The sequence below is a fragment of the Erinaceus europaeus genome, chromosome X (assembly GCF_950295315.1).
Source record: "Erinaceus europaeus chromosome X, mEriEur2.1, whole genome shotgun sequence".
NCBI classification, from domain to species: domain Eukaryota; kingdom Metazoa; phylum Chordata; class Mammalia; order Eulipotyphla; family Erinaceidae; genus Erinaceus; species Erinaceus europaeus.
The window spans coordinates 110,412,448-110,434,985 of NC_080185.1; the positions used below are offsets into that span (position 1 = coordinate 110,412,448).

The 22,538-nt window shown below is 35.9% G+C and overlaps 1 protein-coding gene across 1 annotated transcript in view; it reads right to left on the minus strand.

Moving 5' to 3' along the window:
- LOC103127157 (melanoma-associated antigen B18-like) overlaps nt 1–22,538 on the minus strand; it is a 94,954-nt gene that overhangs the window by 29,213 nt on the left and 43,203 nt on the right. The window contains exon 2 of the mRNA XM_007538050.2: nt 13,933–14,011. The gene's annotated coding sequence lies outside the window, so the exon portion shown is untranslated. The remainder of the gene's footprint in view (nt 1–13,932; nt 14,012–22,538) is intronic.

A 22,538-nucleotide genomic window follows, 5' to 3' on the forward strand; every position in this document is an offset into this window, starting at 1 on the left:
ATGATCTCTCCATATCTGTGTGGACTTTATTTGTGAACTAAGACTTTTCCCACAAAGACTTGCACTTGAAGTTAATTGGCATGTCTTAGTTGTCCCAGTCTGAGTAAGGGTGTGAGTGTGCCCTTGTGTTGGAAGTGTATCTTGTCTAGGGTTGGGACCCACCTAAGCTGCCCAGGTAGGCTCTGACTATCTGAGACCCTGAACTTGTAATAAGAGGGTGAGTAAATGTACAAGTGGTTATAATTTATTGTTTAATACTACAACTATCTTGGGTATTTGTTAGATTTTGGTAATATTAATGTGTAAGCAGTATTCATAAAAATTCAAGTTGGCATTATTCAGCTTATACTAAAATTTATTTTGTTATACATTATTTTGTTGAAAGTGACAGTTTCCAAGAATCTACCAGCTTCTCTAGTGAGAAATTTTAGCAGATCATGTGAAGAACGTTTTAATAACCTGGAGATTGTTTCTCACTTAAGGGATCAATAAGACAGACACGATGAACATGAGATTTATGATTCTCATAAGTTAGTGACACTGGTCATGATGGTATACCTGCTGGAGACCTGCTGACTCTTTAGTGGTTATTCTATGGTTGGTTAATCATGTCACTCTTGACTCTTCACTTTTAGGAACAACTTCAATATCATGCAATAAATTTTTCTTCTTATAAGGAGTCAGTCAGTTTTATAATTTCATAGCCAGAGAGTACTTTTGGGATGCTAAAAAATGGCAGGGCATTAATGAGAGTATGGCTCTTGAAACTAAGACTCAGGGCTAAGTGCAGATTGGGCCTTCACCAGCCACCTGTTAGTCCAATCAGTAACATTTATGATGTATTGATTTTATTATTTGTAAAATAATAATGTTGACCTATCATTGTTGATAAGAGTTAGATACCCTCTTTATGTACATATTTTGGTTTCATGATGCATGTACAATATGTATTTGTCTACATTGTGCTTGTATGTTTGTCCTTAAGAAGTAAAGCTATCAGGGGGAGGGGATGGGATACAGAGTTCTGGTGGTGGGAATTGTGTGAAGTTGTACCCCTCTTATCCTATGGTTTAGTCAATGTTTCCTTGTTATAAATAAAAAAAGAAGTAAGCAGCACTTTTATAGCTTGCTAAGACTTTTTTAATTGCAGGAAGATATTTAAGGTTATAAGGAGCCTTGCTGAAAATATCATATCAAAGTACAGATATAACTTTAAAAAATGTTTAAAAATCTAACTTTTAAAAAATTTTAAAAGTCTAAATTTTAGAAAACAATTTAATCTTCATTTATTTACTTGATAGAGACAGCCAGACATTGAGAGGGAAGGGGGGATAGAGAGAGAGACAGAAAAACACCTGAAGTTCTGCTTCACCACTTGTGAAGCTTTCCCCCTGCAGGTTAGGGACCAGGGGCTAGAACCTGGGTCCTTGTGCACTGAACTATGTGTGCTACCACCTGTCCGATAAGTCTTAACTTTAATCATAGAAGAAATACTTTTCCCTGTGTGAGTTAGTATGGTTTGTGTACAGGACTCTGTTTAGCACTTTCTACCTGTTCAAAATTACTCTGCTGGATTTAAGAAGTGAGCAGACAGGACTCAAGTGCATCTCCTGGGTACAGGGAACAAAGTTAGAGGGTATGTCTACAGTGTCTGACTCACCTGAAATTTTAATACAGATCACTATGTACAATTATCTTTTAATTCACTCCTCATAAATCATTGATTTTACACTCCCGTGAGTGTGTTATTGAGGGTCTGTTTTGTTTATCTGTAACAACATTTAACTTACAGATTTTTTTGAGGGTTCAACTAAATAATAACCTTGAAAATACAAAATTAAATAAGTTCAAGAAAATGTTACTATACCAAATTTGTTAACTTTGTTATAACTCCTAAATTTTAATTTTCTTTTTTGTTGCATTAATTTACAGGAAATAAAGGCTAATTCTAAGTTTTTTAAAAAGAGAATGGGGGCCAGGTGGTGGCACACCTGGTTAAGTGCACACATTACAGTGCTCAGGACTTGAGTTCAAGCCCCTGGTCCCCACTCGCAGGGGAAAAGCTTCACAAGAGGTGAAGCAGGTCTGCAGGTTTGCATCTCTCTCTCTCTCTCTCTCTCTCTCTCTCTCTTTCTCTCCCTCCCTCTCTCCCTCCCTCCCTCTCTCCCTCCTCCTTCCCTCTGAATTTCTCTTTGTCCTAACCAATAAAATAAAATTTAAACAAGAGGGAGTCGGGCGATAGCGCAGGAGGTTAAGCGCAGGTGGCACAAAGTGCAAGGACCAGCATAAGGATCCCAGTTCGAGCCCCCAGCTCCCCACCTGTAGGGTAGTTGCCTCACAAGCGGTGAAGCAGGTCTGCAGGTGTCTATCTTTCACTCCCCCTCTCTGTCTTCCCCTCCTCTCTCCATTTCTCTCTGTCCTATCCAGCAATGACGACGACGACAATAATAACTACAACAATAAACACAAGGGCAACAAAATGGAATAAATTAAAAAAAAGTAAAAAAGAAATTCTAAAAAATAGTGGAATGAAATAGTTTCTTTTTAATTAAAAGTCAAGATCTAGAGAAAGAACACCATTATTTCATAGGGTCTTTGTATTTTTTCTTGCATAAATATAATCCTATATATCATGGTCTGAACTTGTAGATATGTAAAATAATTTTATATTTTGTTTTTAGTGTTATATAGTACTTCACTGAAAAATATGTGCATACACACCTATATACATACACACACATGGATTTTCCCAGGGCAAAGCAGTTCATTATGCTCAGTTGAGCTATTCTACCTGCCCTAAAGTCAGTTGAGGAGCTAATGTGTATCATGTTTTCATATACATTAACTCTTTTCTATATATGAATTACATTTATACACACTAAAATACCCACGGTCACCACTGTATGCCTACTAGACTATAGGATGTTTTTCCATTTGTCATTTGTCTTTAATTTGCATATTACTTTTTTACTGAAAATATTATTTACTATAATCTTTCTGAATATCAGTTTGTTACATCAAATAATGGGTTTGTAGTTTTTTCTAACCCCAAATTATATGTGTCTATGTTCATCATAACAATTGTACAATTTGACTTACATATTTTTTCATTGAAGTAACTTTGGTTTATATAGGTTTTAAGTATGTACCATTACAAATCTACATGTTTGCTAGAAATTGTACAGCTTCTTCTATTGTTTAAATAAATCTGACTAATCAGGTCATCAGACTAAATTAATGTGGTATGGTTCTAAGATTTTGGGAAGGCTTTAAGTTAGTCAAGAAATCATTTTCATTTTAACTTCCTATAGCAAGAAAACATCTGTCTCTTGACCCTGATGGACATGCAGACCACAGGAACCAATGAAGCTAGCTTGCTATTTTTGCACCAAAGGTAAGACAAGTACATACTACCATTTTACTGCATGCCCTTGTATAGCAGTACTCACCAGCAACCTGACCTTTTGTTCTGTTTTGACCTCTCATAACAATCAAGGCAATCAAAGGGCCGTGCTGCCAGTGTTTATTATTTGTTGCTGGTGTTCACCTGACTTTTATCCAAAAATGTATTACTGGTTACTAACATCACTGTAAATTTGTTGCCTCAATAGAACAGTTACCCCAATTGTTGCCCCAATCTTGAGCCACATTGCTTCTAAGGAGATGACATGGTTTCATGCTTTGTCTTGAGCCGACTTGGCAATATACTCTGCACCTGAAAGGCATTATGCCCAGCTCAAGTTTTGTAGAAGCTATTCTAAACAGACATGTAATAATAATACACTTATTACATCTTTTCTATAGTTTTTGAAAATCAATGAACATACTTAATCTTAGAATTTTAGGCTATATTTAAATTCAGTCCTCATCTTTATAACTTACTAGGTATTTTAATGTTGAATCTAAATCAGTTTTTTGTCTTTAAATGACAATATTAACACCTTACAGGATTTTATTATAATTGTGAAACCGAAATAATTTTTGTGACAATTACATCTGATAATGAATATATGTTTTTCATCATATATTCTGTGGTAAAAAATCATATTTTGTGGATTATCATATCTCATTGTGATATTTTAAATTGTTCATTAGATTTCCTCTTTTGTAAGATTACTCCTGTGGTAAATAACCAGTGTAGTTCGAAAAACTTGGTCTCTTTGGCTTACTACTTTTAGTACAAGGTTCGGTGTTAACTCCATAAACCAATGCAGAATAAATGAATCACAATTCAGCTACTAGGTGAAGAGCCAAATGTTCCAGCAATCAGTATATTTCATATACAGTAAGAACAGACACATTTGAAAAAATATTTTCCAGTAATTTTTAAAGACTAATATATGCCTAGTTTTTTTTTTTAATCTGTTTGAATATATAACAGCAAGAACATATTCTGGGAAAGTTTTAAATTCTTCATTAATCATGTTGATGACTTTGAATTCTGCATTTTTTTAATAAATACATGAACTGAATAGAAAGGGAGGAAAAATAATGCACACATTTAGCATATAGCCTGTAATCAGGAAACAAAGGACTTCTATAATAATGTGCATACGATTACTACACTTTGATTAAAACTACTGGAACATTTGGCTCTTCACCTAGTAGCTGAATTGTGATTCATTTATTCTGCATTGGTTTAAGGGGCTAACACCCAACCTTACACTAAAAGTAGTAAACCAAAGAGACAAGTTTTCTCAAACTACACTATTTCTAGATTTATATAAGAGCCCTGAATTGCTTTGATAAAGAAAAAACTATATTGTTCCTCACTCATACTATGGTTGAATTTTGGCATCTAAACAGTGCACTAGAAAAGAGATGAGAAATATATTATATTCTGTATGCCAAATTCTGATCAATGACTGGTAGCGACCTGTTGGGTTGTTTGTATTGATAATGATACTGAAGTCATGCTTGGCATGAGTGAGAAAGAGATATGGAATTAGATAATGGTGTCTGTTACTGGCATTATAGGACAACCATAGACATTGTCTGGGTTCCTGTCACCTTTATTTGTTTATTTTTTATTGTAACCAGGGTTATTACTGGGGCTTGATGCCTGCACGATGAATCTACTACACCTGGTGACTATTCTCCTACTCTCTTTTTTAGTTTTTACTTGATGCGACAGAGAGAAAGTGGGAGGGCAGGGGGGAGTATAGAGAAGGAGAGAGAAAGGTAGGTACCTTCAAACCTGCTTCACTGCTTGTGAAGTTTCTTCCCCTCAGATGGGGAGCGAGGGCTTGAACCTGGGTCCTTACACATGGTATTGTGTGAGCGCTCAATGGGGTGTGCCACTGCCTGACTCCCTATCTCACATTTCTGAAAATCAGCACTGCTTGGCTGGATTTTCTACTTAGGACTTCATAAGTCCAAAGTTAGGATATTCTCACGTGGAGCTTGGGGTCTTCTTCCAAGCTTATTTCTGTCATAGTGGCAGACTTTAGTTCATTGTAGTTTTGGAACCAAAGTCACTGTTTAGTTTCTGGTTACAGGTTTGGAGCCATTCTCAGCTCTTTAAGTCTGTCTCAGTCTCTCTCAGGTAGTCTTTTCATCTTCAAATCAAAAATGTCTTCTCATGCTTCAAATCTCCCTGACATCTACCATCAAATAGAGAAAGTTCTCAAGTGATTTACAGGTGCATTTGGATTCTCTCTGACCCTTACGCTCATGCCATATAACATAGCATAACTATAGAAGTGAAATAATAGTTACAGAATCTGTAGGTTAGATAAACAGGGTAATTTAGTGGGGAATATTATACGTTCTGCTTACCACAGGCTATTTGGCTCATTATAATAACACTCTCCCAAGTACCATTTTCCCATCCACATATCTTAGAGATAGAACATTTTAATTAGCATAAGATGGATCAGCAAAATAACTGACTTGGATAGTGCACCTGCCCTGCCGTGTGTGTCCCATATTTAAGCCTGGTCCCTACTCTATTGAAGGAAGCTCTGGTGCTGTGTTGGCTTCCCTTCCTTTGCTCTCTATTCCCCCATCTGTCTCTGTCTCTTTCTCTTTCTTTGTATTTGAAAAAGTCAGCTTTTGGCAGTAAAGCCACAGCAATTAAAAACTTAAAAAATAGTAGTACATTTTATGATATGTACTACAATATACTTAATCATCTTCCTGTTTATGGAAATCCCAATTTCTAAAAATTGTATTACTGCACAAAGATAACATAGTTGTTAAGATCACAGGCTCTTGTGTTGCCTAGTGTCACTGAAAATTCTTCAAGATTATTTTCATTGTCTATAAACAAAGTATATTATTAACTTTGAGGAAATTATCAGGAGTGATTCATAATTAATATCAAGATAATGATGACAGCAGTGATATAACTATAAAAAGGATACTAAAATAAATATTTTAATATACCATTGCTATTTTACTGTGATTATACAATTAATATGTGATTAAAAGTCAGCGTATCATAAACCTATTTTATGAAGCACTTGCTACTATGTATGAACTTTAAGGAATGTTTCTTGTCCTGTGATGTAGTTATTATTTACAAATCTGTCTAGCTTACTGGGTTACCTGAATATATGCACAGTCTCATTTATTTTTATTTCCTTCATAGCTTCTTTTATATGGAGAGTAAATGTATAGTACTTGGAGACTGTAATTGGATAGTTTGGTCAAATACAAATAAAATAGTTGATTATTCTCAGCATTTGCCTCCATATAGCTTATTTTACCTACTTATAGGAATCTATGGTTTTTTGTTTGTTTTTTTTTGTTTGTTTTTATTTTTACTTTTCATGACCTTTCCACCTATTGTTCTTTTTTCTTTTTGGTATTTTTTACTGATTTAATAATGTTTCCTACTATTCTAACTAGTCCTGTCATTTATTAATTGTTGGATATCAGGAATTTTTTCTGACTCTGGGGCCTCACACATGACTCCCCCTTTTCTGGACTGATGTTTCATTTTTTTAAAGATATTATTTCTTTATTCATGAGAATGATAGGAAGCGAGAGAGAAAGATAGGGAGAAAGAACCAGACATCACTCTGGTACAGGTGGGGGATTGAATTTATGACCTCATGCTTGAGAGTCCAATGCTTTATCTACTGCGCCACCTCCCGGTCTGCTGTTTCATTTTTTTATGAGGAGAGAGGGAGAGAGAGGGAGAGAGGGAGAGAGGGAGAGAGGGAGAGAGGGAGAGAGGGAGAGAGGGAGAGAGGGAGAGAGAGAGAGAGAGAGAGAGAGAGAGAGAGAGAGAGAGGGAGGGAGGGAGAGAGGGAGGGAGGGAGGGAGAGAGAGAGAGAGAGAGAGAGAGAGAGAGGGAGGGAGGGAGAGAGAGAGAGAAAGAAGGAGGAGAGGGAGGGGAGGGGGAAGGAAGGAAGTACAAGAACTAGAAGTAGAAGAAAGGAGGGAGAAGAGAAAGGGAGTGGCTTAAGCACTGGAGCTTTTGCTGATATCATGGTACTCCATGAGGTGCTGGGGCTGGAACTTGGACCACATGCATGGCAAGATACATATCCTACCAGGCGAGCTGTCTTTAAACCTTCAGGAATATATATATTTTAACATTTTTATTTAAGAAAATGAATGTGGATTTACAGGAAACTGAAAAGTTCCAGAATAATCTTTATATAGCTTCTTCTAATTTTGACATATTACTTAACTATGGTATATTTATGAAAACCAAGAAATTAATACCAGTAGACTAGCCCAATATTTTATTCATGTCTCACATCTTCCCACTAATTAAATTTTTTAATCCATGATCAAGTTCAAGATCCCATATTATGTTTAGTTATCATATCTCCTTGGCATGCTTTAAAGATGTTTTTCAGATTCCAATTGGGGATAATATTCATATATTCTTTTTTTAGTTTCATTATAGAGATAGGAGACTGAACATAAACCATGCATGTCAGGAAGATTATGGTATATAATATCAGGGGTGTTAGAAAGAGGGGCCATAGGTATTCTTCTACTTTCATATGTATGGAGATATATGTATTATTTCCCATGGATTAGATACTTAGAAATGGAATTAGTGAGGGGAGATCTTAGCCATTAGAGAGCTCAGCCTTGTGCATGAGGCCCTGGACTTAAGCCTAGCATCATATGGAAGCACCATGTATGGCACCAGGGGAACTACACGGAAGGTGGAACAGTGCTATGCATATGATCATGCTGTGTACCAGTTGTGGGGAAAGTTATGTTAAAGAAATGTAAAGGTGGTCTGGGAGGTGGTGCAGTGGATAAGGCATTGCATGCTCAAGCAGGAGGTCCTGAGTTCAATCCCCAGCAGCACATGTACCAGTGATGTCTGGTTCTTTCTCCTATCATTTCTCATGAGTCATAAATAAGATTAAAAAAGGAAATGTAAAGTATGTTAATAATATCCTATCTCATATTTTGATTGATAAGAAAATTTGAGTGGAGACAAAACAGGGAAGGTGAGAAACAGAATGTCATGGTTGGAAGTGTTACTTGCACTTTTCTCACTGTACTAGTTGTGAAACATGAGGTAAATAATTAGATGTATAATAAAGAAGATAAAGAAATACTCATCACATAGGTATCTAAAGGAGGGTCCCGTGAGAATTCATCGAGACTGAGACCTACGCTTCCTTACTGAGTAATGGATCCATAAAACTTTTTATTTTTCATTTGGTGAGAAAGAGGGAGAAGAGACCAAGAGACCAGAGTGCCACTTAACTCTGGTGTATGTACTGTTGGGTATCAAAACTGGGGCCTGCTGCATGGAAATCCTAGTGCTGCAGTATCTCTCTGACCTTTTTTAAAATTTAAATTATGACTTTATTGTTTTAAAATAGCACCAAAACTGAGAGGACATACTAATTTCCCATATATTCTCTGAATGAATAAAGCAGCTATAAATATTCATGGATTTTTTTATAATGGGTATGAACTTTCAACTCCTTTGGGAAAATACCAGGGAACATGATTTATTTGGTTATATAGTAAGAGTATGTTAAGTGCTTTTTTTTTTTGTTCTTTTAAGAAAAAGGGTTACTGGGAGCCAGGTAGTGGCACAGCGGGTTAAGTGCAGTTGGCTCAAAGCGCAAAGACCTGCATAAGGATCCCAGTTCGAGCCCCCCAGCTCCCCACCTGCAGGGGAGTCCCTTCACAGGCGGTGAAGCAGGTCTGCAGGTGTCTCTCTTTCTCTCCCTCTCTCGTCTTCCCCTCCTCTCTCCATTTCTGTCTGTCCTATTCAAAAACAACGACAGCAATAACAACAATGATGATAAACAATGAAGGCAACAAAAGGGGGTATTACATAATAAATAAAAAATAAAAAACACAAAAAACAGAAGCTGACTCAGGCAGAGTGGCTGCTGTTAGATTTTAAAAAAAAAGTAAAAGGGTCACTTGTTTCAAAAGTGGCTATACAATTTTACATTCCTACCAGCTGTGACTAAGGATTCTAGTTTTACATCCTCACTAGTAGGTCTGTAGGTAGCTTATCTTTTAATAAAAATTTAAATCTTCATTTATTGGATCGAGACAGCTAGAAATCAATAGGCAAGGGGGTGATAGAGAGGGAAAGAGACAGAGGGATACCTGCAGCACTGCTTCACCACTCGCAAAGCTTTCCCCCTGCAGATGGGGGACCGGGGGCTTGAACTCAGGTCCTTGTGTATTGTAATACATGTGCTCAACAGGTGTGCCACCACCTGGCCCACCTCTTACCTTTCTCTCTCCCTCTTATGTCTTCCTCCTCCTCTCAATTTGTCTATCCTATCCAATAAAGTAGAAGAAAAAGGAAAAAATGGCTGCCAGGAACTGTGGCATCAGAGTGCCAGCACTGAGTCCCAACAATAACCCAGGTGACGATAAAAATGTATTTTACTTATTTATTTTGGATAGAGACAGACACATTGAGACAGGAGACAGACAGACTTATGTAACCCTTCTCCTCCTCTTGTAAAGCTTCCCCCCTGTAGGAAAGGACCTGGGATTCAAACCATTATGACATGTGTGCTTTACTTGGTACGCTGCCACTCAGCTTTTCATTCTAAAATCTCAAGTATTTTTTTTTCTGTAAAATGAAATTATATGAACCAGGTACCGCTAATATTTGACAGGCAGTGCAGGTAACATTTTCATTTAACTTATTAGTGACTTTTTAAATCCCCATAAATTTTTCTACCTTGTGGTGGTTGCAAATTAAATCATAAATTGGATATTAACTAAAGCTGAGTCTTTGATTATTTTTTACTCACTATCATTATTTATTTTGAGTTTTAAGAGTTCTTTATAATTTTAGATAATAATCCTTTATCAGATGTCTTTTACAAAGATTTCTCCTATTTGTGACCTGTCTTATTCTCTCTTAATGTCTCTTTTCATTTTTTATTTGTGGTTAATAGTGGATTATAATATTTTAAGATTGCAATGTATAGTTCCACACCACACCCGCCACCAAAGTTCTTTGTCTTCACCCTTCCACCTCCCAGAGATAACCATCACAGTTCTCACAAGTCGTAGAAACAGTCTGCTTGCTTTTATATTTTCAAGTTCATGTGTATGAGTTCTCTAGATTCCACATATGAGTGAAACCATCTGGTAGTTGTTTTTCATATTTCACTAAGCATAATCACCTCTTGTTCCATACATTTTGTCCCAAAGGACACAAAATTATATTTTTTGACTGCAAGAGTAGTATTTCACATTGCAGTATATATCCCATAATTTCTTTAGACATCTGTTGATGGGTATTTAGGCTGCTTTCACTCTTTGGCTATTGTGAATAATGCAGCCATGAACATAGGGGTGCACATGTCCCTTTGAATTAGTGTTTGGGTATCTTTTGGACACATTCCTAAGAGTGGTATTTCTAGATCATAAGGTACTTCCATTTTGATTTGATTAAGAACTCTCCATACAGCCTTCCAGAGGGGCTGCACCAGTTTGCATTCTGAATGTCTTGCAGAGCAGACGCTTTTAAAATTTAATGAAATCAGGTTTAGCATTTAATTTTTTCATGAAGGATGCCTTTGGGAATTATCTCTAAAAAGTCACTGCCTGGATGGCCAACAGGTGACTAACCTGGTGGGACACACGTTACAATATGTTATATGCAAGGATCTGGGCTCGAGGCCCAGGCCACCACATAGGAACATACACAGGGAGGAAACTTCATGTGTAGTGGAGGGGCATTACAGTGTCTCTCCTCTCTCTGTCTCTAGTTCCTTCTTCATCTCTAACCCTTCCTTTAGAGGACAGTAAACAAAGGTCACTGTGACTGGTGGCCATACAGGCACTGAGTGCCATTGATAACCCTGTTGACAAGCAGAAGTCATTGCCTGACTGAAGGCCACCTTAGTTTTCCTCTGTCTTATATTTCAGGGCTTTAATAGTTTCACAGTTAAGCCAAGGTAGATTTCTCAGCAGTACAGTACAGGACTTGCATGCCTGGTACTATAGTTTCAATCCCTGATACTACATATGCCTGAGCTGAGTGGTGCTCTGGGCTCTCTTGCTCTCATTCTCTTCTCTCTGTGTCATATAAACAAATAGATTTAAAAAACAGTAGTGAAGTCTGTGAGCCAGAAGGAATTATTTTAGCAGTTTATAAAATAAGACTCATAACTCACCTTAAACTGGAAGATTGCTATAAAATGGGAACAATTTAACAATAAATCTTTAGCATGACTCCTTGCATGGTTCCTAGTCTATGTGTAAAACAGCATAATGTGGATAATGCACTGCATAAATAGTCAGAGATTGGTTCATAATTCATAATTATAAAAATTGCAACAGATGTCTGAACAAAGTTCAGTGGGAATCTAGACATATTATAGCAAGTCAGAAAACAGGCAAATTATAACAGAGGATAACTTACTGAAAACAGGAGCCCATGGCTTATTTATTTTTATGTTTCCAGTATGTTACCTAAAGCCTATTAAGTCAGGTGTAAATAAATTTTAGTGATGAATGCATGACTGAATTAACAACACGGATTTATTCTTCCCTACTAGATGGTATGTGTACCAGGGTAGAACACCATCCAAGTTGACCAATTCTGTATCCCTTATAGTGTCTAGGGAGATACCCTGTTCATAGAAAGTAAACACATTCACATTTATTGAGAGGTTCTTAATTATTATGAAATGAGTGAATTTGCCTATATATTATGTGATAAACATAATTTGCATGCACTATTTTCTGACATAGTATCAGTTGTGTTTTCTGTAATAACTTAAGGTAGGACTCTGATTAGAGTTTAAGATAGCTCACCTGGTACAGAGCAGGCATTGTTTGTGTGAAGCCCTGGGTTTGAGCCATGCCACCACGTGGGAGCACCATGAATGACCCTAGGGAACTCCATGAATGATAAAACATTTCTGTGGTGTCTCTCTCCTCTCTGTGTCTCTCCAAATAAAGGATGAAGAAATATTGGGCTGGGGAGGCCACTCTCAGCAGTGGCGTTGTATATGGATGAGACCCTAGGTTAATTCCCTGGTGCCACATTAACAAAAAGACTTGAGTTGCCAGGGTACTACAGTAGCTCTAACAATTTCCTGTGGTTGGTAAGAGTATTCATAAAGAGATGTAGAGATCCTCTACATACGTTATGAAGTTGATGTGGGAGAATGCTTGAGTACCTCCCTGCCCTCTCAGGGTAGGTCATGTGAAAGCCACTTTAAAATGTCGAATCCATAGATTGTTACTAACTCACATGTGCACTGGATACCCCATCTTAGTTATTCAGTGTTTTGACCCAAGTCCTCTTCACTCTGGTTCACCCTGTAGCTAATATTCTGTAAGTGATGCATTGAGATTTTTATCTAGTTCCTTTAACTTATTTTCTAAAATATGTCAGGTTACTGTTACAAGCAGAAGGAACTAAGGCATGATTGTCCATATTAACAGTAAGCTAACAGGCTAGAATATATTATAATTGTAATTGAAACTTTAGTTTTTAATCAGAGCACTGTTCATTCCTGGCTTATTGTAATGCTGGGTATTGAACTTGGGAGCTCAGAGCTTCAGGCATGAAAATTGTTTTATAACCATTATGTTGTCTCTCCCCAGCAATTGTAATTGAAATTGGACAGGGTTTATGTGGTGCCAGGGAATGAAGCCAAGACCTTGTATATCAGGATATCACTGAATGGTTTCCTAGCCCCAATTTTAAATTACATGTTTTTAAAATATTTATTTACTAGTGAGAGAGGGAGAGAGAGGCAAAAAATATGAATGAACCAGGGCATCACTCTGACATGTGAATCCGAGGATCAAATCCAGTACTGCATGCTTGCAAGTCCTGTGCTTTGTTGTGCCACCTCTGTGGTCAGTTTTTTTTTTTTTTTAAGAGGAGGAAAACGACATGAAAGGTGGCACCATTCCACCATCCACGGAGCGCCTCCCTAGTGCTATCCGTAGAACTGGGGACCAAACCTATGTTTCATACACCATCAAGGCATGTACTTGGTCCAAAGAGTCATCTCCTTGGCCCTTCCATAGGTTTTAATAACTTTTAAATATAAGGAAAATCACATTTGTGAAAAATTATTTCAAACTTGAGATAGTTGTAAATCCAGTGTTGTAGTTGATTCATATTTGAAAATAATCTATTAAATACTTCCACTAAATATTTCTGAATACATATTATCATAGATTATTATCAGAGTTCAAAGATAAGCACTTGATTTCTACTAAAAATTTATTATTACATATTCACTATCTGCAGGTACTTCATATATTCTCTGATGCTTTTAGGTAACCCTTAACTGTTAGTTTATTATTGTTCTAATTAATTTTTTGCTTCCAGGGTTATCGCTGGAGCTCAGTGCTGGCAGTACAAATCCACTGCTCCTGTGGCCTTTTTTATTTTTCTTTTTTTACACTTTAAATTACCCAAAGACAGTAGGTATAATCTTTAGCATAGGGTTAGGGTGAGGTTCTACAGAGAGAGCCGACAGAAATACTTACTCCAATCTCCTGGAGCCTGCAGCCAGAACCCAGGATACAAGCTGGATAATGTTCTCTATAGTGGCCGACCTCCTAGGGCCTAGAATAGAATATGACACAGAAAAAAAAAAAGATTTGCATAAAGTTTTAGAAAATAACCAGTATAAGTGGGTATATAGTCATATGACCTATTTAAAAATAAGTAAAAATGAATTTAAACACTTGTCCCTTATCTTGTCAAATCACATGGGACTCAGTATGCCTTGCAATTTATCTTATGTGAATTTTGAGTGCCATTATGGGCTAAAATTGATGTTGCAATTAATCTTGTACCCAAATCCTCTTTAAAATTGGGGTAGATAATTTTCTTGGTGGCCTATATAACAAAGGATTCCTAGGAAATGACACCTATGTGCACAAAAGCAGAAAACATAGTTTTACTAACTTTTAATTTGTACCTTTTTCTCACTAGCTATGTGACTATGAATAGTATCTTCTCTGAGACTGTGTCCTTTAAAAATATTTTGTTTATTATTGGATAAAGACAAAGAGGAATTGAAAGGGGGTAGGGGGAGAACTGGGGAGAGAAAGAGGCAACTGCAGACCTGCTTCACTACTCATGAAGCTTCCTCCTGCCGATGGGGGTCTGTTTCTATACTGTGGGGAAGTAAGACTCCCTTGAATAATAACAGGAAATACACTTCATAGGTACTGAACATATAGACAGAGGTCAAGGAATAGTTTGACATTACCATTAGTAATGTTAGTATCATTAATATAACATTTAGCTATTATCCAAGAGAATAGAGCATCGGATATTTCTGGTGTGTTCTCCTTTAACTGCTTGTTTGCCTAGATGTCAATTGTAATGTTGTCCTCTGCTTGCTTACTGGTATGATCAATGTGACTTCTTCACTTCAGGGTGGCTCTCTCTATATATGATCTTATTCCTCCTGTCAAGAATTAGAGCATCTATCACATTTATGTAAATATGACAGCTTCTGAGAGGACTAAAGAGTAGAAATGATAGTGACAATATAAAGCCTCCAAGAGTAAAAAAAAAAAAGGAAAACTGTGGGTGAAGTCAACACTGTGACTTCATGATAACCCTATAGTAACTTTTTAGCTTTTATTTACTGGATAGAGATAGAAATTGAGAGTTAAGTGGGAAATAAAGAACACACACACACACACACAGAGAGAGAGAGAGAGAGAGAGAGAGAGAGAGAGAGAGAGAGAAAGAGAGGCCGACCTGCAGCATTACTTCACCACTCACAAAGCTTCCCTGTGCAGGTGGTGATGGGGGGGGGGCTTGAACCAGGGTTCTTGTACATTATAACGTGTTGTCAACCAAATGTGCCACCACCCAGCCCCAAACCTTGTAGTAATTTATGATTTACTTAAGATTGTCTTTCAGTGACAGGTCCATTCATGTTCAAGTCTAAGTGTCTTGATATCTGTGAAGTTCATTTGATATATAGCTTTATTCAAACATATATTGAAGAAAAGCATGCAGAACCATCTGCTTAATTTGCTAGACTACAAGCAAAGAACCTGCTGGGTAAACATGTTTTGCCTGTCACTCAGTTATGACTCTAATGTGAATACATACTCATTATGTATTCATTAAGGCTCTGAAAGATAATCTAATACAAAAATTTAAAGGTGTTTTCTTCATATGTGAAAAATAGAATTGCTAATATGCATTTTAATCTGATTTTATATGGAACTTAGATTCGGTTAACTTAGTAGACTGACAGAAAGAGCAAAACACAATGACCTATTCTTTGAGCTTGTAGCAACAATTACTATGTTTTATAGTATTTTATAGTATCTGCCTTCATTTTATTCCACCACAAATACTTTATGTTAATCTCAATCAACACTGAGCTTTGTAAAGTGCACCTGTTACAAATAGTGACAAGTAGAGACCACTAAAATCATGAGAGTAGCTTCCAGGGAGATCTTGTAATATTAAAACTGAGCATTGCTTCCACAAGCTCATGATTTTCTCTCATGTCTGATATACTCTAGTCATTCTCCAGGACTAGAGTATACTGCCAGGTAGATTTGGGTACTTAATCACTGTGGATACCCACTAGGTGTGCTTTAAGATAAAGATCTAATGGAACCCATATCTTTTCAGGAATTAATCTTCATGGTGTATGGTAAATCAATTGTCAGTGGCCAAAACTTTTAAAATTTTTCTTGTATTTTTTCCTTTTTCATAGACCCTTGTGGTTCATTATTCTGACAGGTCTTCCTGCTCTACTTCTTGATTCTGAACTCTTTTGACTTGATTTGGCTAGTAGGATGGTAGACTTAACCCAGAGATGTGCAAAGATACTTAGAAATTTCTCATTTATTTCCCTTAGCCTTGAGAATATGTCTACTGAAACTGTGTAAGAGATTCACAAAGAGAGTTTAATCATCATTCTAGATGTAGTGATGTAGTCATCAGGAAATGAAAAGAAGGGCAGGGGTAAATAACATAATGGTTATACAAAGAGACTCTCATGCCTGTGACTCCCAAGTCCCAGGTTCAATTCCCCTGCACCACTATAAGCTCGAGCTAAGCAGTGCTCTGGTAAAAATAAAAAAGTGACAAGAATATTGAGCTGTATCTTAAAGATTGATAGGGATTTACTAGAAAGACTATTGAGAGGGCTATTTCAAGTAGGTGAGTTAGAATGCAAAAATATGAGTGAGATGTGAAAATACTCGACATGTTAAAAAACATAGGATGAGAATGATCACAAAAGTCATTGCTAGGAGCTGGGGTTATATTTTGTAGTTTTGTCAGTGAAGTTACTGAAGAGATCTTTATCAAATGTTGACTTCACATTAACATTAGTATTTTGGCAGTAAGATCAAAGTTGGACTTAGAGGTTACAGAGATTAAAGGAAGAGAGTGACCACTTGGGATATGATTGAAATGGTCCAGATAAGAGATGTTGACTGACACGTTTGGGCCATGGAAATAGGGAATTGAAGAGAGAAGTGAATTAAAGAAATGTTTAGAAGTAGAATTTATAGATCTGGTAAATCATTGGATTTTGTACAAGGAGTGAGAATGGTTTCCAAATTCATGAGATTATCCATTTACAGAAATAGTACATCCAAGAAATGAAGTAGACTTTGGCTGAAACAGGGAGGAGAAATTGGAAGGGGGGGAATTGTAGATGTTATGAAGACAGTAGTCTAAGCTGAGGAAAGAGCATAAAGCTCACTAATTGTGAATCTTAATACACAAATTGTAGGTTTATAGCTAGAAATACAAAAATAATAAATGAGTGGAAAAGGAAACAGCGTTTAATATTATTTTTGTGGCACCTCTGCTAAATAGCTAATAATGTATTTGAGAGATAGAAACCTAAGACAGTGTACATGAGAAAAAGAGAAGTAAAGGTGTGTAACTAAATTGTGTTAACCTTTTAACTGTGCTTTTGTGTTTCCCTCTTAAGAAGAGACACTGAAGACTGTTCAGCATATGGATTCACTTAGCATTGAGATTTCTCTGCATAGCACATGAGACACAACTGTGCCTCAGAGAAATCAATGTGACCCATTGCTAATCTTATAGTAAATTGTTCCATGGAACTATGGAAACAGTAGGAGGAACTGAATTTTTATTTTTGGTACTGGGTAGTTCTACTTGGCTGTGTGATAGGTTCCCAGGAAGAGTGTCTAGCAGAGGTATATGATTGATTGTTCTCTGGCCTGTGTGGTGTGTTCAGAAAGACAGACACAATTGGAGGGGGCAGTGAATAGAGTCTGAGGATGCTCGTAAGTTTTGTGTTCAATGTCAACATAGTGCATGCTGAAAAACAAACTTTGAGTGAAAAGCAGATTATTAAAAGTAGGCCTATACTATTGATACTTTAAAGATACCTTTTTTATTTTAATGAGATATAACAGAGAGATATATAGAGAGGGAGACTAACTGATCAGAGGACTGCTCAGCTCTGGCTTATGGTGGTTAAGGGGATTGAACCTAGGATCTCAGAGCCTCAGTTATGAAAGACTGTGTAACCATTATGCCACCTCCTTGCTCTCTACACTATGCTTTAAATTAGGTTTTAAACATCATAATATAGTAACATTTAAATAAATGTATACACATACTATTAAATTACAAAAAAATAATTGGATGATAAACATCAGTCCCAGCAGAGAGATGACTTCTGGCAAAAAGAGGGCAGTTGTATGGAAAAACTATGTAAGAACCTTGAAATATATTGTTGTTTTTTTTTGCTTGATTTCTTTGACCTTCCAACTCCTTTTAAAGACTACTTTATTAAATAAGAAATGGTTTATACTACAAGTCTCATATGGTTACAGCTTCTTATCTCTAAATAATAGTTCTTTTTTATATTTATTTATTTTCAGTTTTGTTGCCCTTGTTTTTTATTGTTGTTGTAGTTATTATTGTTATTGATGTCATCGTTGTTGGATAGGACAGAGAGAAATGGAGAGAGGAGGGGAAGACAGAGAAGGGGAGAGAAAGATTGACACCTGCAGACCTGCTTCACTGCCTGTGAAGTGACTCCCCTGCAGGTGAGGAGTGGGGGCTGAACTGGGATCCTTATGCCCGTCCTTGTGCTTTGCGCCACGTGTGCTTAACCCTCTGTGCTACCACCTGACTCCCAATAGTTCTTTACACATTGAAATATATTTGTAATGGTTTGTTTCTGAACTTGGTTGGAGAAACTTGTGTATTTTAAAAACATTTTTGTATAGTATATTTCTTTCTTTTAAAATTTATTATTATTATTATTACTTATTTTCCCCTTTTTTTGCCCTTGTTGTTTTAATGTTGTAGTTATTATTGCTGCTGTTGTTGATGTTGTCGTTGTTGGATAGGACAGAGGGAAATGGAGAGAGGAGAGGAACAGAGAGGGGGAGAGAAAGATAGACACCTGCAGACCTGCTTCATTGCTTGTGAAGCGACCCCCCTGCAGGTGGGGAGCCGGGGGCTGGAACTGGAATCCTTATGCTGGTCCTTGCACTCTACGTCATGTGTGCTTAACGCTTAACTTGCTGTGCTACTGTCTGACCCCGTGTATAGTATATTTCTATAGTCCATTATATAAAAAAGAAATAATAATCACTGAGACTTATGATCAATAGGAAACTATAAAAGTAAAACTTGAAGAAACAGATAACAATGAAAAGGGAGTTGGTAGGTAGTACAGTGGACAAAGTCTTGGGCTCATAGGAATGAGCCCTGAATTCAGTCCCCAAAATTGCATGTGCTAGAATGATGCTCTAGTTCTCTCTCTCTCTCTTTCTTTTTCTCCCATAAATAAATATATCTTTATTTTTTAAGTAAAAATGTAAGATATCATGTAAAGTAGAAAAATTATGATGGCAAAAATACATATAAACATATCAGGAACACTATGGATATGTATAAGCTAATTTGACTATTTAAATATAGATTATTAGAGTGGTAATTAAAACAAGTAAAACTCAGATATATTCTGTTTATAAGGAAACACAAGTTAAAATGGTGTTAAAGATTGATAACAGAGAAAATTATATAGCAGTTATATGACTGGGCAATAACAGTGATACAAACAGTATTTAAGGTCAAATAGGGTAGATTGGTAGAAGGCATTAAAAAATTCCATGTCTTGGGGTCAGGCAGTGGTGCACCTGGTTAAAGCACAAAGTACAAAGTGCGAGGATCTACACAAGGATCTGGGTTCTAGCCCCCGCTCTCTACCTTCAGAGGGTCAGCTTCATGAGAAGTGCAGCAGGTCTGCAGGTGTCTTCCTCTCTCCCTCTCCATCTTCTCATCCTCTCTTGACTTCTTTCTGTCCTTCTGATTAAAGTGGAAAACAATGGCTACTAAGAGCAGTGGATTCATAGTGCTGACACTGAGCCCCAGTGATAACCATGGAGTTAAAAAAAAAAATCCCATGTCTTGACATAGAGAAAACTTCCATGATTATATAAGATATAAGCAACTAACAAAAAAATTGTAAAACATAAAAGACAAATGTGAGAACCTCTTATAAATATATAGGAAATGGACACACAAATCAGAGCAGCAATATTTATTACTGAATGTGAGGAAAAATAGTGGATTGAAATAAGTTTAGAATTAATGTTCTTAAAGAAAAGGTGGAAGCAGAAGCTGAAGCAGAAGGTGGAAGATTTACTTAGAGTGAAAGTGAAAGATTTACTAGAGAAATCTATTTGATCTCAGTAAAAAAAAAAAGTAATAAAAGAATGCAGTGTGAAAAGGTAGACAAATTGTACCTGGCAAAATTATTGAAAGGTGGTGAAAACTATTGTGTATCTTTAAATGTATTTGTACGTTTAAGGATGGAGATTACAAACATTCAGCAGAAGCATTAAATTATATACAAGGGAAAACAAATACACTGGAAAATATTCTTTTCCATGGAACATAATTTTGGAATATTGGAATAAGAGCATGGAAAACATTCTTTCCCATAATGCTGCATATAAGAAACCTTAAAGTCTGAGAAGAATGTACTACTGAGTATATATTTATTGTAAACATAAGAATTCATCATATGTTAGCAAAAGCCAAAAATTATTTACAGCCAAATTAGCTATTACCCAAGAGAGCATTCTATGGAATATATTTCAAACAAAATGACTGTACCATTGAGAATGGAGTCTCAAACTGAGGAATGAATTTTTGGTTTTCAAAAACAGTGGATCAGTCTGATAAAGCTGTCATAACAAAACTCCATAGAACAGGTGACTTAACCAATAGCAACTTACTCCACTACAGTTCTGGGGATTTAGGATCTAAGATCTAAGTCAGTTACTGATGATAGCCCTCTTTCTCTCCTTGCCTTGTTCTCACAGCCCTTCTCTGTGGGTTTGTGTCAAGAAAGAGACTACTTGTTTTCTGGTACCCTTTACTTTTTGGCTAATGCAATTTTATTCACACTGAAAGTTCCAATAAATTAAATAATTCAATGATATAACATAATGAAGTAAATAATTTTCAGCATAAAGTTCACTTCAAAATGTGATGTTGAAACTGGGGAAAGATGGACAAGAAGCAATAGGGGGTATACTTGTAAACAACTAAGAAAATATCAGTGGTAGAGATAACTTGCCAAAATCGCATCTGGCAGAAGCATGTGCCAAGCTCTTGTATTATTCTCCCAGCATGACCATATCCTAGGATATCTTACTAGATGTAGTCCACTTATCATCCAGTCTCTAAATCTATAGTCTTATTGGATTCAGTGTCAAAGAGAATTAACTCATTGACACACAAATCAGGATTTTATGTGATTGTATTAACAGATGGCACTTGGGATCTGGTTCTCACTCTTATGATCTCATTTAATTTAAAAAAAGCTACATTGGGAATTAGGATATCAGCATATAAATTGGGATGCTGAATAAAAAATTTCTGTAACAGATAGGGAATGAACATTAAATTATTTAAACAAAAATATTATTAGGATCCTACACATGTAATTTAAAACATCTTATGTCTCAATTTAGTCAATTAAGCAAGTAAAATAAAGTGATAAGTAGATTTAGCAACAAAAACCCAGACATGAATAGATTTTAAAGAGTCATACTTTTATATTTGTTTTTTGTAGTCTATAACAACTTTTATTCTTGATATTACTATATGAAATTATTTTTTTGTTTTTATAACCTAGTTTTTAAAAAATTATGCCAAAAGGTGATAATGTCAGAAGATAATAGGTACATTGTAATGCACTACAAGAATCTCATAATTACTAATGTAATTTTTACAGTTTTTTTTTTACAGTTTGCTTCTTGTAACTCTAAAATTGACTAACATGAGAAATCTCTTTAATCAGCAATTTTGTTGATTTGCATTAAATTCCCACAGCTTTTGTGATACCACTTTAGTTGTTCAGCACAGGCTTTTTACCTGAGGCTCCTTAGTACTTCTCCATACCCTAAGAATAAATTAAGAATAAATGACAACTATAGTTGAATACCGAGGCATGCTAAGATGAGTGTGGCATTTCCATGTAATTTATCTTTTTATTTAAATTTAACTTGAAGTTAGTTATTAAGCACATTTTATATAGGATCACATACTAATAATTTTAAACCATCTTAAGTAAAAAAAATTATTAGAATTGAAAAATTCTACTAATCTGCCATAAGAATGATCTATAATTTTATCTATTATTGATTCCTTTTTCCTTGTTCATTCTATTTATTTTGTAGCAAGATATAAAAAAGAAATCAACCATCACAGTTTTAATCCAACTTTCAAAATATGACTTCATTTTTAAATTTAAGGTTGATTAATCAATCCATTCTAGTTATATCAATTTTTCAGATTAGCTACAAACTTTGATTGATAACTGTCCTATAAGATGCAAAAGAAGACCTATATAAATAATGGAAATTCTTTGTGCCTCCATCTGTCATATCAACTATTAAAATGCAAATGTATTCCTAAAAATGTACATTTATGGCACAGATTACATGGGCAAGATCAGACCAAATATTTAAATAAGAGGTTTAAAACTCTATATGAAAGAATAGTTAATGGAAATTGATATTTTCTGAGCTATAACTTAAAACTTGGTTTTAAACAGATTTTTACATAAAACCACAAGGTGTATGCACATATAAAT